Source organism: Orcinus orca, chromosome X (genome assembly GCF_937001465.1).
Source record: "Orcinus orca chromosome X, mOrcOrc1.1, whole genome shotgun sequence".
NCBI classification, from domain to species: domain Eukaryota; kingdom Metazoa; phylum Chordata; class Mammalia; order Artiodactyla; family Delphinidae; genus Orcinus; species Orcinus orca.
The window spans coordinates 99,725,965-99,742,690 of NC_064580.1; positions in this window are offsets into that span (position 1 = coordinate 99,725,965).

Consider the following 16,726-nt stretch of genomic DNA (forward strand, 5'->3'; position numbering starts at 1 on the left):
ACTGTTCTCCATAGTGGTTGTACATTTCCACCAACAGTGCAAGAGGGTTGCCTTTTCTCCACACCCTCTCCAGCATTTATTGTTTCTACATTTTTTGATGATGGCCATTCTGACTGGTGTGAGGTGATACCTCATTGCAGTTTTGATTTGCATTTCTCTAATGATTAGTGATGTTGAGCATTCTTTCATGTGTTTGTTGGCGATAGGTATATCTTCTTTGGAGAAATGTCTATTTAGGTCTTCTGCCTATTTTTGGATAGGGTTGTTTGTTTTTTTGATATTGAACTCCATGAGCTGCTTGTATATTTTGGAGATTAATCTTTTGTCATTTGCTTCGTTTGCAAATATTTTCTCCCATTCTGAGGGTTGTCTTTTCATCTTGTTTATGGTTTCCTTTGCTGTGCAAAAGCTTTTAAGTTTCATTAGGTCCCTTTTTCTTTTTTTTATTTCCATTACTCTAGGAGGTGGGTCAAAATACCTAGGAATAAACCTACCTAAGGAGACAAAGGACCTGTATGCAGAAAACTATAAGACACTGATGGAAGAAATCAAAGATGATACAAACAGATGGAAAGATATACCGTATTCTTGGATTGGAAGAATCAACATTGTGAAAATGACTGTACTACCCAAAGCAATCTATAGATTCGATGCAATCCCTATCAAATTACCAATGGCATTTTTCACAGAACTAGAACAAAAAATTTTACAATTTGTATGGAAAGACAAAAGACCCCGAATAGCCAAAGCAATCTTGAGAAAGAAAAATGGAGCTGGAGGAATCAGGCTCCCTGACTTCAGACTATACTACAAAGCTACAGTAATCAAGACAGTATGGTACTGGCACAAAAACAGAAATATTGATCAATGCAACAGGATAGAAAACCCAGAGATAAACCCACGCACATATGGTCACCTTATCTTTGACAAAGGAGGCAAGAATATACAATGGAGAAAAGACAGCCTCTTCAATAAGTGGAGCTGGGGAAACTGGACAGCTACATGTAAAAGAATGAAATTAGAACACTTCCTAACACCATACACAAAAATAAATTCAAAATGGATTACAGCTCTAAATGTACGGCCAGACACTATAAAACTCTTAGAGGAAAATATAGGCAGAACACTCTTTGGCATAAATTACAAACTTAATTTTAAGATGAATAGGTCTGAGAATCTAACATGGTGACTATAGTTGATAATACTGTATTGTATAATTGGAATTTGCTAAGAGAGTAAAACTTAAGTTTTCTCACCACAAAAGTATGGTAACTATGTGAGATGATGGGTGTGTTAATTAGTTCAATGGTTGGATTAAATGTATATGCATATCAAATCATCATGTTGTACACTTTAAATATATTACAGTTTTATTTGTCAAATACACCTCAGTAAAGCTGCAAAATACTGATATAAAATAAAGTAAAATTAGAAATACTTGAAAATTGAGTCCTGTAGAATTTACTCAACTGTGCAATATTAAGAAACTTTAATTCTCTCTTTGTCGTCAAACATTCTAAAATGTTTTCAAGTTAAAATTTTTGACAAGTTCTTCCAGGAAAGCTCACTGCTCAGCTTGCTGGAGATAGACAACTCTTGAGTGAATCATGTCTAAAACCAGAGCCAAGCACTGCATGGGAGAAACTCACCTGATGTATGACTTTAGTTCTGGAATTCTTGATACAATTGGGCCAGTTTGTTCTTCAAGTTGACGATTTGCACAAGGGTAAATATTAACATGAAACTTAAAGAAACCATATGAATCCTAGAGTATGTGAAGTTTAACCCCTTTCAACTTCTGGACAAATTCTGCTTGATCTATAATAATATTAATAGATATGTTAAACCTCAACTATGTGCTAGATCTATTGAAGCACCAGAGATAAAATAAAGAATGACCAATATACTGGCTGTCACTAAGTCCTATGCAGTTCAGACTAGTGAGAAAGACAGGCAAGTAATAAGGGCAATATGATGCAGTACACACTACAATAGAGGCCATGTAAGCATTAAAAAAAAAAGGAAAGTTTGTTACAATAATTAAGTGGACTGGCTAAGAAGAACATTCCAGACAGAAGGAATATGACACAAACATATCCTGAAAGAACCAATTGAAAGAACGTGAGTTGTTCTTACGGGGCAGGGCGAGTGAATTTTACACAGAAAAGTGATGGGAGATAAGGCAAGAGATACATCTAAGGGCTAGAACAAGAAGAGAGGGTGTTTTTTTTCTTAATTCATAATTAGGACTTTTAACTTTATCCTACACATATATCCACGTGGGAGCCGCTGCCAGATTTTAAGCAGCAGAAAAACATAAAGAAATTCATACTTTTGAAAGGTCATTTTTTAGAAACAACGTGGAGAATTCACTTGAAGAGGTGAGCCTGGAAGCAGGAAGAAATGCTTGGAAACTAATGCAGTAATATTCTAGGTTAAATACAACATGCTGCTGAAGAAAAGCAGTGGCACTGGAGATGAAGAGGAAGTGACTGACCTGGTATATTTCTGAGGTAGGGTTTATAAAACAAGTGAAAAATTGGGGTGAGGCTAAGAGAAAGGATGATGTCATGTATGAATCATCTTTCTCTCCTAGGCTTATTGCGTCAGTGGGAAAAATATCAACTCAAGATGAACAATTGATTTGAGAATATTATAAACAATTTTGGTTTTGAAAGGCCTCTTTAGGCTTTGAGGTGCTTGTAAGACATGCATGTATTTTGGTAAAACTGTCCAGTAGGAAGTTAAGATTATAGATCTGGAGTTGAGCATTCCTTCCTCAAAGTGGCTTCTTAATTACCCAGTGTTGGCATATTCAAATAGCTATATAGGTTAATGCATTTGCTGTTCTATAACACAACATTTCCCACTTCTGATGATGACATACTGTTATTAAGTAAGTTATTTATTATAATAAAATGTGCATAGAATTATAGAGTTTAAAGGAGTTTCAGAAATTATTATACTCTTCTTTTTTATTTGAACTGAAAACTGTACCTAATGCATTCCCAGAAACACCATTGACTTCTTAAAAATCTCTGGCATAGATAATGAAATAACTCCCTTGATAACATGGGCTAGCATCTCACCAAAATGACAGGAGGATTTTGCTAATGCTAGCCTATACTCTTCATGCTGCAAGTGTAGTTCCTTCTTTCTGGTCTTATTCTTAGTGGAAGTAGAGAACAGTTGTTTAATGCTAATGGCAAAATCAGCACATTTAAAATTGTTGAATACACACTTCAGACTTTGAATTATGAACCTGGCAATATTTATGAATTTATAGCATGAAAAATAAACTAGATTCATCACGATATTTTTCAAACTGCATGGCAGTGTGATAAAACAGTGTTCTCAACATTAAAGTTTCAAAGTACTGTCCTAGAAGTGATGTTCTAGAATCCTGAAGTGTTTAAATATTTTTGAATAAAGTATATGAAAGTATTTTTTATCCATACAGATTTCAAATGAAATGAGTAGGCCTAAAAAAATAAATCACTATTTGCATTCTGAGTTGCAATATCAGCCACCCATAATCTTCAGAAACTCCAATATTGTATCCAGCTACAAAAATTATTTGTACTGGAGGTTTACGTAGGTTTTAATGAAATATTAATAAATTATAATCACTTTAATGCAATTCCAAAGGGTAAACATAATAGTTGTTTGCAGTCCTAAAAGCTGTATTTGTTTGTGCTTGCTCATCCTCACACCCACTGATTTCAGGGATGGGTATTAAAGGGAGATAGAAGTAAAGAGAAAAATGATTTCTTGACTTAAATATAATTCATTGCCTATTGCTAGCCCTGATTAATTAAGTCTGAATTGAAATACTTTCCCCATCATTTGAACCTATCTAGCAGTTTTTTTTCCTAAGAAAACACAGTTGGTCATTGTTCACTAAAGTTGGCCACTTCCAACCTCTTACCTACTTCACCTCCAAAGGGGGGATGTGCAGCAGAACATAAATGTTATACATAAATGACCTATTTCAAAAGTAGTAGTTTTGTTTACTTTCAAATTTAAGTCATTTTACAGTGTTGTGAATAGGCTGAACTCTAGTGCAAGTGGTGAATAAAGGAAAAATATTTTTCTTGGAAATGCCCCATGAACCAAAAGCCCACGTGGAAGTCAAATGCATACACCACCAATATAAAAAATATGTAGGGTGAATTTATTTGCTATATGAACTTATTATCTCCTAAGTGTGTGGGGAGAAGAGAGGAGTCATAAACAAAGCCAGAAAACCCCACCAAAGAAACACATGATTACGGCAAGTATTTCTAAACCTTTGAATAACTCCACATTTCTAGGACTCACCAACCAACCTCTACCACGTCCATTGTTTTAAAAGTGCCTAAGAACCCAGATCCTGGAGTACAATAGACCTAAGTTTATAATCCTGGTTCTACAGTATACTTCCTGGGTGATCACAGTCAAGTCACAAACTCTAATCTTTCGTTTCCTCATCCATAAAAGGAGGATACGTATACCAACCTTGTAGGGCCATGTGATGTCTAAATGTTATAATGCATGCAAAATGCCTGGCACACAATGCTAAATTATTATAATTATTATTATGGCTTCATTGCTATTTGATCAACATACCATCCCCTAATTAGTTTAATGTTGTTGCTTATTTAGTACTATATTTTCCACTATTCTTTCATTACTGCGTTTTTCTTGAGTACACTGGTAACACATCTGAGGTACTCCCACATCAACCCATCAAATACCTAGCTGCTAATACAATGTGTTAGTAGCACACCCAAATGTATCTGCCAATTTTCTTCCCTTTAAGGAATGTTTCTGGTAGTGAGCTAAGAAAAGACTTATGAATTCTCTATCACACTTAGAAGTGACCAAACTACCACAACTCACAGTACCTACTGTTATGAAAAGAGTAATGACTAACTGCATCTTTGAGCCCATTTCCAAACTGCCCTACGAATCTGTGATACTTGTTAAAGATTGACAGCTTATGTCTACTGCTTCTATTCAAGCTATCAAGCTAGTACTGATGAAACCAGCTCAGTGTCATTCCAGAGGAAACAGAGATGACAAATCATAAGTGGGACTGGAAGCAAACTATTGATTAAAGCAACAGATCATCACATACTCTATTTAACAAAGCATTAAGACTACTGAGTGCTCCAAATTCTTATTCATCAACCAATACACATTATATTTCTATGCACCAAAGGACAAGTCCTGCAATAATCGAATATTCTTAAGAACATTAAAATTTAATATCCTAGAAGTCCAGACTGTCTCTCCAGATTTGATAGACTAGTCTATAATTTAGGAAATACGATGTTGCAAATTATAGCTCAATGTTTTAAGGTGACCATCAGTATAACAAAGAAGAAAAAATTACTAAAATAAGCTGCTATCTTTATGAATGCTTCTAAAATTCATCTCACTTATAAGTTGCATTTGAAAATTAGAAACCAGAATTGGATAGTGGTAATGATTTCAAAACTTTGTGAATATATAAACAAAAGCTCACTGAATTATATACTTTAAATGGGTGAACTTTATTATTTGTGAATTGTATCTCAATAAAGTTGTTATTAAAAAGTTAAAAACTATGTTTTAGAACAACAGAAAAAAATTCATTTGAATCCCCACCCCCAGAGGGGGGGAGAGCGGAGGAGCTCTAGTTCCAAAGAAATTAAAATTGTCAGCTATATTTTATAAATTTAAAGACAAAGATGATTTCAGCAAACTTTTCAAGCACAGTAAGATATTTTACATGTGGGCATTTTTTCTAAGTAAAATCTAAGTGAATTACAAATGATCTAGGCTTGTTAGTATCTGTAAAATTATGTAAAATAAAAAGGCCAACTCCTTCATCTTCCATCCCAGTCCTCATTTGGAAGGCAGGGGGGTGAGAACAGAGGAGAGCAGAAATAGGAGGAAATAGTGAGTCAAACTTTTATTAACTAAGAATGAATTAACATTGCCCCAGGTGATCTCTAGAGCTCCAATTACTTACCTTCTTCTTTCAATGTTTAAATCTGAAGCTAGGAGAAAAAAAGACAGAAAACACTGCAGAAATCACCCTCAAAGGACAATGTAGAAGCAAAGAGGCCATAAAGTTTAAGAAAGGGAACAGTGAATGGAATGATAAATGGAAGACTACTTCAACAGAAACCATTTCAAATTCAAATTGGAGTTTCTGCTTCGTGAAATCAATCTCAAATTAAGGCTGTGTGAACACAGTGTGTGTAACACACTTTCTGTCTTGAAAATATAGCCAAGGTATTGAAGTTTTGCTACCCTTCCTTATAGGTGTTTAAATGTGATTGGTACTGTATGTAGACATAGAAATTTTAACTTATCTTCCCTTAAATTACCAGAGTGATTCATCTGAAGTTTCTGATGTTTAACATCCAACTGGCTTACCATCCAATTTGGTCAGATTTGACTTCTGTCCTGGTTATTATAGAGTTTATCCTGGGGGTATTAGGAATATCAAGTTTTTAGAACTTTTGGTTGGGAAAACTGCTATATTTTTTTCTATAATTATTTTCTGGTGACTATTCTATAGCTGAGAATTTTTATTAAATCTTATAAGTCTAATCCATATTAAGGAAAATAAGAAAATTAATGTCCAATTCTTCTGAGAAAGGCTTTACATAAATACAAACCTTTCAATGTATCAGAATTTATAGCCTCTTTGTATGGAAATATAATGTTAATGGAAGGTTAGGTTGTCATATGGGTTGATTGCAATGCCCTAAAAATACTTTTTTTCCAATAACCTCCAATACTAAATTTGGAAAATTAATTATACATTTTATGCACTAGTGAATAGAACATAAATGAAATGTTGCTTCTGTTCCTTGTGTAGTGTTGACTTCAAAAGAGAAAGGGACATATAACTTTATAACTAGCTGTAAATAAAGAGCAAACAAATCACTTATATCAATTAATGGATTCTGCTCAGGAGAATGTTGTCAAGTCTAACAGCCCTAACTTGGAAATTAAATTATCTTCAAAAAAATAAAATCATAAAACTTCCGCTTTTTGAGTGATGAGGAGACTCTAGCAAGGTCTTCTACTATACTAAGAATTACTGCATTTATGAAATATTTCACAATCCAATTCCCAGTGTAGTAAGAAACATTATGAAGCCAGTAAAGCCAACATCTACACCAGCAGTCATTAGTATAACTGTCAGAATAAGAAAAGGAAAAGGTTTTCGATAATTTAGCATTCTTCATTTTAGCAACTTTTGAAGTTCATGGTTCTTTTTTTTTAAGTAATAGATTGCATTTCATCTATAATAAGGCTAGGTCTACTTTGATTTGCATTTTAGTCTGGTATGTGATCAAACTGTTTCTCTGTAATCATAATTTTTTGTATCACGTGGTATTTCAGCTTCCTTAGATAAGCAGTCAGAACTCAGATTTTGCAACAAAGTAAGAAGTGAAGCACTTATAGTTTTTTAAGAGTAGAGATGATTGAATTGTGGTACACTGTCTGCAATAACACAGAGGTGACTTTTTCAGAGAAAATGCCTCTTTAATAAATCCAATATCGTACTTTAAGCCTCCTTTCCATTCTAAATGCAACCAATAGACAACCAGCATAGTCAAGATCAAAACTGTAAGTCAGTTTGTGTATTAATTTTGGATTTGGTCACTAAATCTTACCTAGTACTCATTTTGTCCTCAAGTAAAAGCTTTCTTAATTAACTTTATTAATTAGCTTCATGAGAGATCATATACATACTACTGGTTCTTCTACACATTTCCAAACCATATGCATCAACATAATTCTTTTAAAACCCTCAAATTTAAAGGACTTCTAGCCATGGTTACACTGTGAAGTTATAAATATTTCAGATTACACAGCATGTAATTGAATGCTGAGTAGGGCTCAGCAGTTCTAATTTATATTATTAATTCATCCATTCTTCTGGAAGGGGAGTGAGAGGAGATGTATTTATTCCAGTTTTACTATACTAATACAGTTAATAGCCAGATCAGTGATAAGTGCTTCTTGCTTTAATTTTTGAAATATTGACCTAAGTGTCATCTTTGTGGACTGCAAGATTCCAGGAAATTTTTTTTTTTTTTTGCGGTATGCGGGCCTCTCACTGTTGTGGCCTCTCCCGTTACAGAGCACAGGCTCCGGACGCACAGGCTCAGCGGCCATGGATCACGGGCCCAGCCGCTCCGCGGCATGTGGATCCTCCCGGACCGGGACACAAACCCGTGTCCCCTGCATCGGCAGGTGGACTCTCAACCGCTGCGCCACCAGGGAAGCCCGATTCCAGGAAATTTTACATCTTGCGTTTCTACTAGAGCAGACATATAAGGAGGTAGAACAAATAGAAGAAAATTCTTGCCTACTCTGGGATAAATTGTCACTCTAAATAAATTATACAAGCAAGGCACTTTTTTTTTGGCTCCTCCAGTGGGTTTTAAGGTCATGTGCTTTTGCTTGACTTGATACAATTTAGGATCATAAAACTTTAATCACCAGACATAACTGTTAATACCTTTGTAATATTTCCAAAAATTGAAAATAATGTGGCATTGATTCTTAAGGCAATTTCAAAAGAGATGTTAATTTCAAAAGCGATGTTAGGAAATATTTTGCTGAATCATTGAAATGAGTGTCTAGTCTTTGAAAGGCAGACAACATTTTTAGATGTATATATTCTGTTGGGACTTTTTTTCTGTGAGGGATGGAATTGCAGATAACTCTGTTAAAAATTTTTAATGCCATATTAATTGATAAAAACAAACAAACAAAAAAACCTCTCAACAAGCCAGGACTACTGACAAAATCCAGCCATAATACTTTGTAATCAAACCAGACAGTGGAAATGCTGCTTCCCACTGTGTCACCTGGCTGGAAATAATATAATGATCAATATTTCTGTTCACCTTTAACTTCCTTCCTTATATCTTCTGAACTTCAGCTCAGTTATATCGACAAAAAGATTGAAGTCATCATAAAGCCAGAAATGCACAGAGTTGACAATGACAGATTAAGCCATCTAGTTCTCGATTAAGCAGCTTTTTTTTTTTTTTTGGTCATTGTATATAATACTCTAAAAGATAAAGGTTTGTTTTTGTATCATATCTTAGTAGATGAAGATTTCTGGCCAAATGGAAGGACAACAAAGTTGAATTCTCTGGCAAATCTTGCCCCCCAGCATTGTTCTACCAGCAGTGTAAGGATTCGTTACTCTCCATTACAAGATCACCTAGTAAAAGATTTTTACTATCATTTTCCTGCTAATGACTAGAAGACACCCAAATAGTGTCTTGCCCCAGGTGACAAAATCAAAAGTCCAGAAAATAAATTTCTACTCAGGCAGTTCTACTCCAGGGCTCTCATTACATAATAATAGGCATATAGTCATTGCTGTATTGGATTTTGCTTCAAATTAAACTCTACTTTGAGAGAATGAGGGATTTGTGCACTTGGCCATAAATAAAAAATATATAAAATTTTGGTGATAAAAAAAATTTTATTTAAGATTTTTTTCATTTAGTCTTAAAAGGGGATATTTGCTATCCCTTGCCTTCAAAGCATAATCTTGAGTGGACTTTTATTGCTCTAAGACATTGAAATGTGTGGAGACTTAGTCCTTCAAATTTGTTGTTGAGAAGAAAAGAAAGTCCTTATTTCTTTGGTTTAATGTTACAATCTGTAACATTAAACCAAAAGACTGCTTTATGTTTACCAATGCAGCCTGATTGAGACATTTTATTAAATAAGCATAGTTATTAGGTTATTCATAGTAGGATGGGTAAGAAAATATCTTCCAGTTCGCTCTGCTTCCATTACAAGTGAAGCTTTTTCAGAGAAGGGAGGCCACTTAGATAGGGAAATAATGCAGGTCTTAATTTATGTAAGTATGTCATGATGAGAAGAGAGAGAAGCAAAGTCTGACAAAAAGCAGTTCCCATCAACAAAGCAAATGATTGGTGCTTATTAATCAACTAAGTAATTCTTGTTAGTCAGCTTCCCAATAATGATGATGAGATTAGTGGTGGTGGCAGTAGTGGTGGTAGTGGTAGTGTGTTTTTAATAGCTGGTTTGGTTCTGCCATGCTAAATCTGGTGTCTCCCAATATACATTATCTTTAGGAGATGGAAGATGTTAAGGGTTTGCCAAACCCCCTATGGCAAATTTGATACCATAAATGAGTTAGAACATAGGATACGGAGTTTATAAGCCACGTTATCCAAATGGATTAAACTCAGTTGATTATGTTGTTTACTGGGGAAGGTATGGATAGCAAGCAAAAAAAGAAATTACATAGCTGTGTGAGTTCTGTAGTGAAATTGATTATTGTCTAAAGTTTTATGTTCAAGATTTTTCTGTTAGGTAGCATCTTACAGTAAAACGTAGACTTTGTTATTCATATTCTTGTCTAATAAATATACATAAAAAGGAAATTTTTATCTTTTTCAAAAAGACTGAAAGTTTTCAGTGAAGGATTTTTAGAGAAACAAAGAGCCATATTTCAAATATTAATGATAAGTAAATTCCTTTTTATCTTTGTTATCCCATCTGTAAGGCCACTGTTAATGACATTCAAAGGGGATGTATAAACTCAAGATTTTTTCCCCCTTCTGAATTACAAATTGTAGTTTAAAGAGCTCTTTCCCACCTTTGAGATGTGTGCTTGGCTCCCACGTGTATTTGAGTTATGGTATATGTCTACTTAATGTGTAATGTGTTCATTGCAGCCTCAGGGAAATCAAGAAACAACAGCTCTCTGTACTAAGTTTAGCTTTACATCATACTGAACAAGTGGCCTCACTTGTAATGCAGCTTTATGTGATGATAAAATTATTTATTGAGTTCCATAAAATATTTTTGAACATTAATTTAAATTCTATCTTTAAAAAAATCTGGCAGCTCTGAACTAACAACAAATAATAACTCTTGGGACAAGAATAAAAGAATAGAGTTCGGCTTCCCTGGTGGCGCAGTGGTTGAGAGTCCGCCTGCCGATGCAGGGGACACGGGTTCGTGCCCCGGTCCGGGAAGATCCCACATGCCGCGGAGTGGCTGGGCCCGTGAGCCATGGCCGCTGAGCCTGCGCATCCGGAGCCTGTGCTCCGCAACGGGAGAGGCCAAAACAGTGAGAGGCCCGCGTAACGCAAAAAAAAAAAAAAAAAAAAAAAAAAAGAATAGAGTCAAATAAACAAAAGCAGGTCACTCAGTTATACAAAGACAGCATGATAAGGTACATATTTTCCAAACTCCTTAACTGTAGGTTCTACGTTTAATCTGAGCTTGGTCTATAACTTATCCTTTATTCCAATTTATCATACCTTGGTGAACTATATCACTTCTGACATAAAACAATACTATAATCAGAACTTAGTTCTAAGGCTTCTTTAGTATGATAGTTCACCTGAAATTCTTGCCAATTTTTTCAGTTACCTAAAATAATTAATAGGGAAACAAAAGAAGCTGCCCAAAACATTATTTTCAGGTGTGCTTCAATTTGTTCTCTATGCCAGTTCTTAGGGAAAATTTTCTCTGTACAAATCTTAAGAGTCTTAGGCAAAGATGTTACTGGAGAATACTAAAGTCCATGCACACATATTATACAGGATAATAAAAAACGAATTCTCCTTTTGTTTAAAGCTACCATTCAATTTGTGTTCATCAGATTCCCATAGTAACACTCAATTTAATTTACCTCTTTTAATCATACCAGATATTTTTTCATTGAAGTATAGTTGATTTACAATATTATATTAGTTTTAGATTACAGCACAGTGATTCAGTATTTCTACAGATTATATTTCATTAACAGTTATTATAAGATAATGGCTATAATTCCCTGTGCTATACAATATATCCTTGTTGCTTATCTATTTTATATAGAGTAGTTTGATCAGTTTTGTACAGTATTCTAAACTTATAAAGAATGCTAGTATTCCAGCATAATACTGTTGTTTTCATGATAATAAGCTTCCCAGAGCCTATTTTCCATGGAAGCTAGTAGTTAGCGAAAGAAGTTCTCCCAGGCAAAGCTGTTGGCAGGAGCTGTGAAGCATAAGAGCTCAGAGAGTGGCAAAAGTGTGAAGAGACTGAAATCGGACCCTGACCCAGATGACAAGAATCAAGAAGCCCGGTCCTGTCCTGCGTGACTCTTGGAAGGACATCCCTGAGCGGTCCTTCCATTCACTGCCCCTCTGCTGCCGTCTGTATCGGCATCCTCCCACGTTTGGGCGCCTACTCTGGGAGCAGCCACTCTGAGTCCAGCTCAGACAGCGAACGCACCATCAACACCACCGACAAGATCGTCTCCTCCATCTTCCGAACCAACACCTTCCTCGAGGCTCCCTAGCTCCTCTGTCCTTACCGCAGAGAGCTCAACAAAAGTGTCTTGTGGACTTGGTAAGAAGCTGCTTCTTTCCTGCAGCAAAGCTGAATCTGTGGCAGGCCTTCAGTGCATAATTTCCTCAGTGTTTGTTTTTCAGAAAAAATCAATATTCTTTTCTGTCCCAGAGAACTAGATTGAGACAGCATTTATGGATTCTGCAAGATTTAGGATTGGAAAGAGCTTTAAATGTCATTCATGTTTTCCTCTTTCCTCATCCATGACTTCTGCTTTCTAACATCCCCACAAAGTGATTAACCTGTACAGGGTTGAACACCCCAATATAGGAGAACTCACTACCTCCAGAAACAGCTCATTCCTTTTGACCAGTTCTGAATGCTATAAAATCCTCCTATAGAGCCAGATTCTGTAGGCTCCACCACTAATTCCAGTTTTATCCTCTTGTGCCTGTAGTTTCCTTCAGTTCACAAATAGTTATTGAATGCCTAGTTTGTGTCAGACACTGTGCCAGGCATTGAGGGGACAAATACAAATAAAATATAAATACTGACCTTAGGAAATGAATCAAATCCTTTTTCCATTAAAAAAAATCCCTCAAATATTTCAAGTCAGCTAGCATGTATCCGAAGAGTCTTGTCTTCCAGAGGATACAAAGGCCTTGTTCATCATATAACATGCTTCAGGTTCCCTACTGATCTGAACATTCTTGTGGATGAACTCCAATCTACTAATTTCATTCTTAAAATATGTATCTGGAAGCACCAAATAGAGCCTAGTTATAGTCTGACTCTTTCTATGAAAGTTGAAAAAGTCCAAGATAAAGTTACGTTTTCTTGCTAACATATCATATCATACTGAGGACCTGTTCATCCTGATGCCAACTAAAATCCACCAAGTGTTTTCTTCTGTGACCAAAATTTGTGCAGAGATGTTTGGTACCCAAAGTTCAGCATATCAAATTTATCCCTATTAAGTTTCATCTTGGTCAGTTCAAACCTTCATGATCTCTTTGCATGATGGGCCAATTTGGTAAAATACCTTCTATATTTATATTCAGGTCATTGAGAAATTCAGGTTTTAGCAGTCCCGTCCTTCTTGACCTTTCATCCTAACCTCTTTTGTGTCAACAATTAGTAGTTACCATTGTGCCCAGTATTAGGATAGATGAGAACAACGGAGGCGAAGAAAAGTATATGACTAAATCCTTGCCCCTGAGATACTTATAACTTGGTTGAGGAGACAGTTCTTACAAAAAGAAAAGAAGAAATTGGATAGCAATGCAATTGGTGTACCTCATTTGAAATAATATAATAAGATTGTTTTACAGACCAAGAAAACCAAGCCCATTACTTTAGAAATGACTCTCAAGCAAATGTTTTGTTGCATGGTAAAAGGCCTAATTACTACAGAAATGTTGAGTAGAGATCAAAGTTGTCTGAAAGAGTCAGAATAAGATATGGAGGTAGCAAGAAAGCTAGTTGGGGGACCTAGTAGTCTTGAGCTAGGAATAAAGGAAAGATCACTGTTGCCCTGGCCTTTCAATCTTAGTTTAATTTAAACAAAAGGTCCTAACTGCCATCTTTCTCATCCTATGCTGGAAGAGTGAAATGCATGCCATAATATAAGATGCATTCATCATAGCATGAATGTGCTCCATGACAACACATGTTTCTCTAAAGAAATGACATCTAGGTAGCTTCCAGTTCTTTCTCCTCCTTGGTGAGGCTGCTAGATTCCGTGCTGTTCCCTACTCAAACTTACATGTATATAATGTTTTTAAAATATATATTTGATTACTAGAAGCCACAACCACAGGAATGTCAGATACAATTAAATTAATTCAATAACACTTATTTCAAAAAAATTAAACATAGATTTTTAATCTTGATATACCTTTTTACTCTGAGAAGTGGTGAAAATATGTAGATGGGACCTTCCAAATCCTACCAAAGGGTTTTCAGTTTCTTTCTCCTCCCACCCGTGAGGGTATCAGAGAACCAGAGTTGATTGTTGTTTTTCACTAAAACGGGATCTTTCCAAAATGAAGGTACACTCAGAGAAAGACTGACGTGGTCAGAGACTGCCCCCTGCCTTCCTACACAACACATAGAGTTCAACTGCTTTGTTTTCATTAAAAATAATCCTATCAACTTAGAAAAGACTTCGTGTTTAATGATCCATCTGTGTCTAAGACTTTTTTCCCATTCAGTGACCCCGCTTGAGAAACAGTAAAAAAGAAATTTGCTGCGTAAAATATTATAAAAGTTTATCGAGGGTATGTCATACCACAATGATGCACATTATGGATATGATCCTGAGTTCTTCCAGCTAAGCAAAAATACGAAATGCTGAAAATATTATTTTATACAATTGTATAATTACAAAAAAACCTCTGGCTCTCAGGATCTGCTTTAAAACTGAAAAAAAAAAGGTGGCAGAGTTATCAAAATGCCTTGCATTTATGTCTTGTGGTAAACAAGGGGGCGGGGGTGGGGGTGGGGGCGGAATCTCCTTGTGGAATTTTTGTTTCTTTTGGTCTGCAAAAATACCTGCCCTGGAGTATTTTTCTAGAGCCAGGTCACTCATTTTTAAATCGATCACAGTCTATAACTTTTTAGGTTTGTTAAAATAGGGCTCCCTGAGAATTAAACTTTTCCAGTAGGTTACTATTATTTATAAAGAAGTTCCCCAAATCTTAAAAGATGAGGAACTGTTTCCTACTTAGTAACAATCTTCTTTAATGTATCCCTGAATTTTTAAGTCAGTAGTTTTGGAAAGGTATGTATTGAGGTGGGGGAAATCCCCCTGGTGCGAAAGTTGCAAAAGCATGTCTATATTTTTAGAAAACGGGCCAGTTTTTGGAAACTGTATTGGGGGGCGCTGGGGATTTGCATCAAACTCGAGGACTTCACAGTAAATGACTCTTCGTTCCAAGGACAACTTCCATAGACCTAAGGAAGGGAAGGGAAAGCCATGAAAACTTTGGCCTGATTCCCCAGGACACTTTAGCCGGGGGTTCCAGAAAACTTCTTAGGCGATGACAGAGCGCGCCGTCACGTACTTGCTCTGAGTTTGCTTGCCTGATCTTAAAGTGCGCGCTAAATTTCTCCGTGCACTATATTTTCCAGGCTAGTGTTGCCAAAACCTCTACAGCCCGTCGCATCCGCCAGCGCTAGGCTAGGCGGCCGCCCAGGGAACCCGAAGAGGCGGTACGCGCCGCCAGGGCCGAGAGAGCGGAGTCAGCACTCCGGGCTGAACAGGGCGCCCCGAGCCCGGCTCCGTCCCCGGCTCGGGTTCAGCCTTCTCGGTTACCGGCCCCGCGGCGAGCGCCGCTCCAAGGCGAACTTGCCTGCCTGCTTGTCACCCCGAATTCGGAAGCCCAGGCGCGCTTCTGCCCGCCGCCAGGCTAGCTAAACTTTTTCGCTGCTGCACCAGGAACCTTCCCATTCCCTGAGTAGCCTCCACCCTGGGTCCCTTCAGCACTTTCGCCCTTCTAGAGGAGGAAGAGAGAAGAGCCTAAAGAGCCAGTTGTGTAGTACTAGTAGTAATGATAATGGTAATAATAATTGTTATTATTATCATCATCACCTTTATCCTCATCATTGTTGTTATTTCGGTCAGCGGCTCTAAGTCGGTTCACCCGGGAGCTGGTGAGAGTGAAAAGGTCCCTGGCTTCGGCAGATGCTATCTCTGGCTCTCGGCTCGGCAGAGTCTACTGTGCCTTGGCGAACATATTACAGGGATTAATATTTACGTTTTTTTATTTTAGTAAAACCAATGTCTGAGCCTCCGACAAAATAAATATAAGTCCCGCCAGACAAGCCAGGATGAAGCATTGCTTGCTCATGGGGATAGAAAAAGAGAACACGGGTAACTTTTTAAGATGAGTGCTTAATTATTTAAAAAGAAGACACTTTTTCTTTTCGATATTTATAAATTACTATTCGCTAACAAAGCATTTCTAACGACGCGAGCGTTGTACAATCCTTGGACTTGGCAGCGCTGTCGCCGCCACCTGTGAGGCATCGTACAGTAGCATTCAACAGATGCTTCAAGAAAACTGCGAAGGGTTTTGCTTTGCGAAACAGAACTTGAGTGTGACTGTATGTTCAGTAACAAATTAAATTTCAGAGCCCTGCAAAGTGGCTCAATTCAGTGGGGATGGAGGGAATCGGAGAATTCCCAAATGCCCCCTATTGGAGTAGAACAAAAAGTTCCGTTTACAAATCGGAAAACCAAGGCACAGAGAGAAGTGACCCAGAATCAGGAAGGAGCCCGATTCTTATCACTGCTCTCATATCCTTCCCCATCCCTAACTTCCGGAGCTACTGAGGCAAACAGTCCCTCAGCAGCCAGCGACTCCCTTCCCTTCTGCGCTCTGTGGAGTTCGAG